Source organism: Coturnix japonica, unplaced genomic scaffold (genome assembly GCF_054131305.1).
Source record: "Coturnix japonica strain WE unplaced genomic scaffold, WE-NBRP24 Scf071, whole genome shotgun sequence".
Lineage (NCBI taxonomy): Eukaryota > Metazoa > Chordata > Aves > Galliformes > Phasianidae > Coturnix > Coturnix japonica.
Window position 1 is genome coordinate 3,967 of NW_028188974.1, and position 9,213 is coordinate 13,179.

Here is a 9,213-nt window from a genome sequence, read left to right on the forward strand (position 1 = left end):
TTTAAACCAAAAGCCAATTTAATTGAGATTAACTGATTGCAAAACTTAAGCCAATTAGAATTAGATAATTAGGTTACAAAGCAAAAACCAATGTGGTTGACAATAATTGAATAGAAAGCTGAAGCCAATTTGAGTTGAAATTAAATGACTCCATAACAAAAGCCAATTTGGTTGACAAACAATAACTGCACACACTGAAATCAGCATAAATCTCATAATGGCCGCAAATGGGCGCAAGTCAAAGAGTGGCCGCAAATGGGCACGAGTCAAAGAGTGGCCGGGAAGCAACTCGGCTCCCTCAGGCCTTAAATGTAGGTTACGGGGCTGGGTTAGCCCGGATAGAAAAAAATGGGCTAGCCCAGCCCCGTAAGCAAGGATAAATAAAGCCAATTTGGCTAAAATAATTTGATTTCAAAAATAAAGCCAATTAAATTAAGTTAATTTGAGTTAATTTGAGTTAATTTGAGTTAATTTGAGTTAATTTGAGTTAATTTGAGTTAATTTGAGTTAATTTGAGTTAATTTGAAGCCAAATTTAAAGACAATTTGGCTGATATTAATAGAAATCAAACCTTAAACCAAGTTGGTTAAGGTTAAATGATTGCAAAGTAAAAGCCAATTGGGTTAAAATTTAATGATTGCAAAGCTACAGCCAATTAGATTAAACTTAAATGGTTGTAAAGCTACAACCAATTTAAGTAACATTAAATGATTACAAAACTAAAGCCAATTTGGTTAAAAATAATGGCAAAACTAAAGTTAATTTGATTAACAATGACTGATTGAAAACTAAAACCAATTTTGTTAAAATAATTAATTAAAAAGCTAGAACCAACTTGATTAAGATTAATTGACAACAAAGCAAAAACCAATTTAGTTGCAATTAAATGATTACAAAACAAAATGCAATGTGGGTGAAGTTAATACATTACTAAGTTAAAACCAATTTCTTTAAGTGTGAAGTCAAACCTAAAACCAATTTGGGTAAGGTTAACTGAACGCAAACCTTAAACCAATTTGATTAACAGAACTTAAAAACTAATTCCAATTAAATGGAGGTTAATTGACTAACATGTAGCTGATGTGCTGTTGTGATGGATCGTCAGCCCCCCAAAGCTTTATTGAACGCCTGCATGGCAGCATGGAGCGCTGCATCAAAGGGGAACATCCATCAGCCAGGGAATATAAAGGCCCTAAGGAAGAAAAGCACATAGTTAGATCAATGGGCTGAAACCAGAGGGACATGAAAATGTAAAATAGTGGGCAAGGCCCAAAAATTTGCTACAAAAAACACCAAAATGGAGCAAAAAGTGCAAAAGAAGAACACAGAGAATGCCAAAATGAACAGCAAGGCCCAAAAGAGCAGCACAAAAAACATCAAAACAGAACATAATACAACACAAAACTCAGCAGAGAACAGGAATAGGGACATTAAAGCACAACAAAATGATGCAGGCAACCGCAAAATGGAAGAAAGCACCCGAGAGAAGATCAAAATATTGGGCAAGGGCCTACAAAAGAATGCAGGGAACACAGAAAAGGAGGGCAAAGCCCAAGAGAACAAGAAAAAGAATGGCAAAATGGACTGCAAAGCCCAAAAGAATGATGCAATGGATGCCTAAATGGACGGCAAAGTCCAAAAGAATGATGCAATGGATGCCTAAATGGACAGCAAAGTCCAAAAGAATGATGCAATGGATGCCTAAATGGACGGCAAAGTCCAAAAGAATGATGCAATGGATGCCTAAATGGACGGCAAAGCCCAAAAGAATGATGCAATGGATGCCTAAATGGACGGCAAAGTCCAAAAGAATGATGCAATGGATGCCTAAATGGACTGCAAAGTCCAAAAGAATGATGCAATGGATGCCTAAATGGACTGCAAAGTCCAAAAGAAGGATGCAAGACAGACCAAAATGGAGGGCAAAACCGAAGAGAACGACGCAAGGAACACCAAAATGGAGGGCAAGGCCTAAGAGAATGCCTCAAAGAATGTCAAAATGGAGGGCAAGAAAAACACTGCAAGAAACAACTGAGCAACAGCAAAGACAAAACACAAAGACAACACACTAAGACAAGCACAGACAGCCCATAGGACAGCACAGAGTGCAGAAATGAAGTCAAAACCACTAACCTCGCATCTCAGTACATAACAAGTAAAAACCAATGGATATGTGCTGCCCTTACCTGCTGGGCTGAGAGTTACCATCAGCAAAGTTGGTCGAAGCAATGCAGGTTTCTGTTTCTCGCTGCTCTCATCAGGAGCCGCACATCTCTGTGCTCTGCTGGAACCTGTTGGACACAACACAGCAATGAAGGCACTGCCACCATCTGGAGAACAGCTCATAGACACAGCACTCACCTTGGGGTTGGTAAGGAGGGATGGAGGAACCAATAGGGCCCCATAAGACCCCATAGGAAACAATAAGACCCCATAGGAAACAATAAGACCCCATAGGAAACAATAAGACCCCATAGGGTTACCATAATGACCCACAGGAAACAATAAGACCCCATAGGGTTACCATAAGGACCCATAGGGTTACCATAAGGACCCATAGGAAACCATAAGACCCCATAGGAAACCATAAGACCCCATAGGGTTACCATAAGGACCCATAGGGTTACCATAAGGACCCATAGGAAACAATAAGACGCCATAGGAAACAATAAGACCCCATAGGAAACAATAAAAGACGCCATAGGAAACAATAAAAGACGCCATAGGAAACAATAAAAGACGCCATAGGAAACAATAAAAGACGCCATAGGAAACAATAAGACGCCATAGGAAACAATAAGACGCCATAGGAAACAATAAGACGCCATAGGAAACAATAAAAGACGCCATAGGAAACAATAAAAGACGCCATAGGAAACAATAAAAGACGCCATAGGAAACAATAAAAGACGCCATAGGAAACAATAAGACCCCATAGGAAACAATAAGACCCCATAGGAAACAATAAGACCCCATAGGGTTACCATAATGACCCATAGGACCACAGGGCTCATGGAAGGCAGGAGGTGATGATGGAGATAATGGAACGTTACCTTCAATCTCAGTACGTAACAAGTAAAAACCAATTGCTATGTGCTGCCCTTACCTGCTGGGCTGAGAGTTACCATCAGCAAAGCTGGGTCCAGGCAATGCAGGTCTCTGTTCCTCGCTGCTCTCGTCAGGAGCCGCACATCTCTGTGCTCTGCTGGAACCTGCTGGACAAAAAAAAGCAATGAAGGCACTGCCACCATCTGCAGGGTAACACAGTGCGATCATTACAATAACTGTGATGAAACAGAGCAATAGGATGTAATTCATACTACGAGGGATATAATTAATGCGATGAGGGATATAATCAATGCTATTGATAAGTTTAAATATGCAGTAAGTTTACCAACTGTATTCCACACTAGGATTATTATTGAAGTAACTATCATAGAAAACACAGGGCAGCAATTTTTAGAGCTACATTTACCATAGCAAACATCTTAATATTGGGTTAAGACTTATGTGAACAAATACACTACAGGTTACAGTATTTATAACTACAGACCTCATTAAGTCAGAGGGGAGCAGATCAAGATCAACACAAACAAAACCTCCGAGCACAACCCAAAGACAAGCAGAACAACCACGAAGACACTGCAAGAGAAAAGCAAAGCAAGCAGCAAAAGGTAAGACAAAGACAAAACAATAAGGAAAGGCAAGGGAAAAGCCAAAGCAAAAGCAGCAGTAAATAAACCATTATAGGAACACCAAGAAGAAAGACCAAGGGGAAAGCAGAGTCACAAACCAAGAGAATGATAAAGGGAACGCTGAAATAGAAGGCAAAGCCCAATAGACCACTAACAAGGCAATTCCCAATAGAACAACGCAAGGAACAGCAAAATGGAGAGCAAGTCCTGATAGAATGATGCAAGGAACGCCAAAATGGAGGGCAAGGCCTAAGAGAACGACGCAAGGAATGCCAAAATGGAGGGCAAGGCCTATAAGGAGGACGCAAGGAACACCAAAATGGAGGGCAAAACCCAATAAAACGACGCAAGGAACACCAAAATGGAGGGCAAGGCCTAAGAGGATGACGCAACGAATGCCAAAATGGAGGGCAAGGCCTAAGAGGACGACGCAAGGAACGCCAAAATGGAGGGCAAGGCCTAAAAGGACGACGCAAGGAATGCCAAAATGGAGGGCAAGACCCAATAAAACAACGCAAGGAACACCAAAATGGAGGGCAAGGCCTAAGAGAACGACGCAAGGAATGCCAAAATGGAGGGCAAGGCCTATAAGGACGACACAAGGAATGCCAAAATGGAGGGCAAGGCCAAAGAGCACGACGCAAGGAACGCCAAAATGGAGGGCAAGGCCTAAGAGGATGACACAAGGAATGCCAAAATGGAGGGCAAGGCCTAAAAGAATGCCTCAAATCATGTCAAAATGGAGGGCAAGAAAAACACTGCAAGAAACAGCTGAGCAACAGCAAAGACCAAACAAAAAGACAACACAGTAGGACAAGCACAGACAGCCCATAGGACACCACGGAGTGCAGAAATGAAGTCAAAAACACTAACCTTGCATCTCAGTACATAACAAGTAAAAACCAATTGCTATGTGCTGCCCTTACCTGCTGGGCTGAGAGTTACCATCAGCAAAGCTGGGTCCAGGCAATGCAGGTCTCTGTTCCTCGCTGCTCTCATCAGGAGCCGCACATCTCTGTGCTCTGCTGGAACCTGCTGGACAAAAAAAGGCAATGAAGGCACTGGGATATAATTAATGCTATTAGGGATATAATTAATGCTATTACGGATATAATTAATGGTACTTTTAAGTCTAGATTTGCAGTAAGTTTAACAATTGTATCCCACACTACAATCACAATTAAAGTGACTTTCACATAAAGCACTGACCATCACTTTTATGACTGCACTTATCAGAACAGACGCCTTGAGTATTGGGTAAATATTAGGTAAATATCAGTTCCATTAACAAATACAGGTTACAGTCATTATCACTACAACCCGCATTGAGCCGGGGGAGCAGATCAAGATTAACACAAACAAAACGTCCCAGCAAATCCCAAAGACCAAACGCAAGCAGAACAACCACAGAAAGACGCTGCAACAGAAAAGCAAAGCAAGCAGCCAAGGGTAAGGCAAGGGCAAAAGCAATAAGGAAAGCCAAGGGAAAACCAAAGCAAAAGCAACAGCAAACAGGCCATTATAGGGAACACCAAGAACAAAGGCCAAAGGGAAAAAAGCGTGGGGAGCCAAGAGAACAACAAAGGGAACAATGAAACAGAGGGCAAGGCCCAAAAGATGCTGCATAGAACTGCAAAATAGAGCAAGGCCATAAAGAACACTACAGAGAACATCAAGATGGAGAGCAAGGCCCAAAAGGGCACATACAACAACAAGATGTAGGGCAAGGCCTAAAAGAACGCTGCATGGAACTGCAAAACAGAGGGCAAGGCCCAAAACAGCACTGCTGAAACATCAAGATGGAGGGCAAGGGCCAAAAAAGATCATGTAAAACATCAAGATGGAGGGAAAGGCCAAAGAGAACATCACGCAGAACATCAAGATAAGGACAAGGCCCAGAAGAACACTGCAAGGAACATCAAGATGGAGGGCAACGCTGAAGAGAAAACTAGAGCAAACACCAAGATGGATGGCTAGGCCCAAAAGGGCACTACAAGAAACATCAAGATGGATGGCAAGGCCCAAAAGGGCACTACAAGAAACATCAAGATGGATGGCAAGGCCCAAAAGGGCACTACAAGAAACATCAAGATGGGGGGCAAGGCCCAAAAGGGCACTGCAAGGAACATCAAGATGGGGGGCAAGGCCCAAAAGGGCACTACAAGAAACATCAAGATGGGGGGCAAGGCCCAAAAGGGCACTACAAGAAACATCAAGATGGGGGGCCAGGCCCAAAAGGGCACTACAAGAAACATCAAGATGGGGGGCAAGGCGGCAGAGGAAACTGCTTGGAACTCCAACATGGAATGAAAGGCTGAAGGGAATGAAGCACCAAAATGAACAAGGCCCATAGAATGAACAGAACAGCAAAATGAGGAACAAAGGAAACACTGCAGGAAATGCTGGAGAAACAGCAGAGAACAGAGGAAAAGAGAATGCAGAAGGATGAGAGCAGACATTATCATTATAATAATGGAACGTTACCTTCAATTTCAGTACGGAACAGGTAAAAAACAATTGCTATGTGCTGCCCTTACCTGCTGGGCTGAGAGTTACCATCAGCAAAGCTGGGTCTAGAGCATTCCCGGCAATGCAGGTTTCTGTTCCTCGCTGCTCTCAGCAGTAGGATAGAATCCATGCTATTAGGGATAGGATAAATACTATTAGAAATAGAAGTAATGCTATTTCTAAGGTTAAAGGTGCAGTTACTTATAGAAGTAATGCTATTTCTAAGGTTAAAGGTGCAGTTACTTTAAAATGGCATTTTGCACTATCATTAGAATTAATAGAATTAAAAACAAAGGGTTCTACTTACAGATACTCTGCAGACAACTGCAGTTATCACTAGATTTCCCATTAAGGCCATAAAGTTCCTGCAATTATCCCAAAAAGTTCCCTTCAGGTCAACATTAACATGAACGCTGCCTCCCACCAAACCCCATAGAGCCAAAGGCAAAGGCAGAACAACCACAGAAAGCCCCAACAAAAGAGAAGCAAAGAAACACCAACAGTAAGGCAAGGGCAACAGTAATAGAACAGCCAAGGGAAAGTCTAAGGTAAAGAAACAGCAAGGAGAGTGGTATGAAACACCAAGAACAGAGGGCAAAGGGAAGGCAGAGTAGGAGGCCAAATGGAAACAGCAAAAGAACACTGCAGGAACAACAAAAAGGAGGGCACGGCCCAAGAGAACATGGCAGGGAACAGCAAGATGGAGAGCAAGGCCCAAAAGGGCATTAAAGGAACATCAAGATATGGGGCAAGGCCCAAAAGGGCACATACAACATCAAGATGTAGGGCAAGGCCTAAAAGAACGCTGCAAGGAACATCAAGATGGAGGGCAAAGCTGAAGAGAAAACTGCAGCAAACACCAAGATGAATGGCTAGGCCTAAAAGGGCACTACAAGAAACATCAAAATGGGGGGCAAGGCCCAAAAGGGCACTACAAGAAACATCAAGATGGAGGGCAAGGCCCAAAAGGGCACTACAAGAAACATCAAGATGGATGGCTAGGCCCAAAAGGGCACTACAAGAAACATCAAGATGGTGGGCAAGGCCCAAAAGGGCACTACAAGAAACATCAAGATGGGGAGCAAGGCCCAAAAGGGCACTACAAGAAACATCAAGATGGGGGGCAAGGCCCAAAAGGGCACTACAAGAAACATCAAGATGGGGGGCAAGGCCCAAAAGGGCACTACAAGAAACATCAAGATGGGGGGCAAGGCGGCAGAGGAAACTGCTTGGAACTCCAACATGGAATGAAAGGCTGAAGGGAATGAAGCACCAAAATGAAGAACAAGGCCCATAGAATGAACAGAACAGCAAAATGAGAACAAAGGAAACACTGCAGGAAATGCTGGAGAAACAGCAGAGAACAGAGGAAAAGAGAATGGAGAAGGATGAGAGCAGATATTATCATTATAATAATGGAACGTTACCTTCAATCTCAGTATGGAACAGGTAAAAAGCAATTGTGTGTGCTGCCCTTACCTGCTGGGCTGAGAGTTACCATCAGCAAAGCTGGGTCCAGGCAATGCAGGTTTCTGTTCCTCGCTGCTCTCAACCGGAGCCGCACATCTCTGTGCTCTGCTGGAACCTGTAGGACACAACACGGCAATGAAGGCACTGCCACCATCTGCAGGGCAGCTCATAGACACAGCACTCACCTTGGGGTTGGTTGGGAGGGATGGAGGAACCAACCGGGCCCCATGAGACCCCACTGGAACCAACGGGGCCCCGTGAGACCCCACTGGACCTTATAAGGTCAACAAACCAGTGCAAGACCAACCAAGGTCCTGAAATCAAACAGTCTATGAGCCCAGATGAGACGCATCGCAGACTGAGAAGTGGTGACAATGGGGTGCAGTCCGGTGAGCAGAAACACAGCCAACATGGCGCTCCTTTGTAGGAAGGTAGAAGGGATGAGCCCAGGAACGGCTGAGCCATCGGTCCCACTGCTGTGCTGGGAATGACCACAAAGCAGATCCTCATAGAAGGACCCAGGGCTCATGGAAGGCAGGAGGTGATGATGGAGAACCAACCTGGCCTCACCAAGGGCAAATCCTCATTGACCGACCTTATAGACTTCTGTGATGACGCTGATACATCAGTAGACGAAGGAAGAGCTGCTGATATCATCTACTTAGACTTCAACAAGGCCTCTGATGCAGGACCCCACACCATCCTCATGTCCAAGTGATGAAGACACCAAGCAGATGGGAAGATGATGAAATGGATGAAGAACTGGCTGTAGAAGCGAGTCCAGAGAGCAGCAGCCAATGGCTCCAAATCCAGATGGAGATAGTGATGAACAGCGTCCCATAGGAACCAGCATTGGGGCTGATACTCTGCAATATATGAGCATAGAATCAAATGATGATCAGCAGTGAAGACCATCACGACCATCTCCATTCAACCCCCCTGCTATGGGGACAGTCACCAACCACCACACCAAGGTCCCACAGCCTCAAACACCTCTAGGGATGGAGCATCCCAAAGTGACCCATTCCACCCCCAAACCCTGCAATAAAGAAGGGATCGCTCACCCCATTGTGTAGGCTGAGCCCTCCATCCAAAGGAAGCAGGCTCTAGATACAACTCTTTCTCATACCCATCCATAAGTAGATACAGCTCCTTCTCACCCCCATCCATAAGTGCTGTTAGGAGCAATCAAAAGGAGAAGACATCAGTCCAGTAATAAAGAAGAAATTCCTTACCCCATTGCAAAGTCAAAGACTCACCATAGACCCCAAAGGAAAGGATCTCCAAGCAGAGTCACATCCCATATGGCATCCAGAGCTCGAAAGCAGCAGGAAGGAGAATCCTCTCCCTCAATGCTCCCATAGGAGCACCGAGCTGGAACTGATGCTGCCCCCTGCCCTTCCCAGCCCTTAAATACCAATCAAGGAGGGGAGGAGCCAGGCTCCAACCAATCGCAATTCACCCCTCAACGGCCCCCACCTGTGCCCATGGGGTGGGCCCCTCTCCTCAGCAGGTGCCCAATCAGGATGTTACATAACAG

At 44.4% G+C, this 9,213-nt stretch overlaps 1 long non-coding RNA gene across 2 annotated transcripts; it reads right to left on the minus strand.

Annotated features, from left to right (window-relative positions):
• Positions 1 to 1,579: 1,579 nt before the first annotated feature.
• LOC146751600 (uncharacterized) lies at positions 1,580 to 8,536 on the minus strand. 2 transcript variants are annotated; one of them, XR_014941331.1, is made up of 5 exons: positions 7,683 to 8,536; positions 6,233 to 6,334; positions 4,622 to 4,727; positions 3,107 to 3,212; positions 1,580 to 2,291 (listed from the first exon to the last, which is right to left on the minus strand). It is a non-coding gene; the product is annotated as an uncharacterized LOC146751600 (long non-coding RNA). The 2 variants fall into 2 exon arrangements; XR_014941332.1 differs by lacking the exon at positions 6,233 to 6,334.
• Positions 8,537 to 9,213: the final 677 nt, after the last annotated feature.